Raw genomic sequence first — 1,453 nt, 5'->3', positions numbered from 1 at the left:
CTTTCAGCAAGCGCTGCTCATCCTCTGGAGGTGGCTGCACTTGGCTGAGGTGTGTATGTTTTATTTTGTATCTGTCTTGCTTTCAGCAAGCGCTGCTCATCCTCTGGAGCCATCCTGCACTTTGTATTGAACTTTAAGCATGTTTTTGTAGCTTTTGGGTCAGACTTGATGTCTGTAGTGAACTTAACTTTTGTATTAAACTTGGTGTGGGCTCTGCTCAGTCTCTGGGCTGTGCCGCACTCTCTTCGTGGAATCTGTATTTCTTATGTTATATTAAACTTGTTCTCACTGTCTGTGACTCTGCCCTTGAATTCTTTCCTGTGGCAGAGTCAAGAACCTGGTAAGAGGACTGAGCAGGTTGAGGCTGACTACTGGGCCCCCAGACCCTACCTCTGACCTCACTCCCTCCCATAAGATAACACTGACATTTTGGTGTACGTCCTTCCTTCCAATCTCTTTCCTTCACATTTTTTCCCTAATGAGTTGATGCTTTATTTATTGCTCAGTGATTTGTGCTTTTTCTCTGTACAGTATGTCTAAGAGTTCTTTCCATGTCAGCACATTAGACCCTTTAATTTCTAATTGCCCTCACCCTTCCAGTACCTGGAAAGGTTTCTACAGAGAGCTCTTAGCCAAAGCTTTGGTGTTATTTGGCATGGGGATTCTTTATTCTTCTTTGCTGATAATATATTTTTACCCATTTTTCTGTTGAATTGTTTACCATTTTCTTACTGATTTGTACAAGGAGTCAGTTTAGACACATAGTGTTTTAGAAAAAATACTTACATTCAGAGTAATTAACTGGCTTTATCTTTCCAAAAGATTGGACAGATAGGAATTTAAGATTGTGAGGAGATGCTTCATGGTTTGTGCCTGTGACCCCACATTATTTCTTTATTAATTCTGCCAACTGGGAGGCTGATAGCTCTGGAAATTAGAAGCTAGTGTTTTCCGTATTTGAATATCCCCCATGAGGTTGCCATGACTCTTTTACTTTTTCTGTTCATTCTTTTCCTACCAATTCAAGGATGTGAACTGTGTTTCTTCACAGAAATTTCCAAGGAAACGCTGCCTATTCCATTGATGACAATGCATGGGAAGCATACCGCTGGACTGAGATACTGTGAGTATATCCTCTTCAGATACGAATACATGGCTTGAGAAAATTTTAGATCTGGGTTTAACTGATTCCCTATAGTATTAATTTTTTTGCTTCAATCAAAATGAATATTTGGAGTTCAGCAAATTAATGTGTTTTATTCTATTTGCTTCTAGGATGCTTCCTTTTTGGAGTAATTTTTTGGTCACTGTCTCATTTCTCAGCCTAAACTTTCCTTCTCAGTTGAATTCATTATTATTATTTTAAAAAATTTTTACTATCCTGCCGGGGACCAGCCCCAGCACAGAGATTGTGAAGGTCCCCACTGGTAAGGGATCCCCCAAAAGGGAGGAA

General features: G+C 39.8%; 1 protein-coding gene across 1 annotated transcript in view; it reads left to right on the top strand.

Annotated features, from left to right (window-relative positions):
- Positions 1–1,453, top strand: part of LOC103610891 (leucine-rich repeat-containing protein 37B-like) — a 15,718-nt gene that overhangs the window by 11,020 nt on the left and 3,245 nt on the right. Inside the window, exon 3 of the mRNA XM_008594954.1 lies at positions 1,052–1,123. The gene's annotated coding sequence lies outside the window, so the exon portion shown is untranslated. The remainder of the gene's footprint in view (positions 1–1,051; positions 1,124–1,453) is intronic.

The sequence above is a fragment of the Galeopterus variegatus genome, unplaced genomic scaffold, assembly GCF_000696425.1.
Source record: "Galeopterus variegatus unplaced genomic scaffold, G_variegatus-3.0.2 Scaffold11984, whole genome shotgun sequence".
Classification (NCBI taxonomy): domain Eukaryota; kingdom Metazoa; phylum Chordata; class Mammalia; order Dermoptera; family Cynocephalidae; genus Galeopterus; species Galeopterus variegatus.
This window is presented reverse-complemented; position numbering and strand designations above follow the sequence as displayed.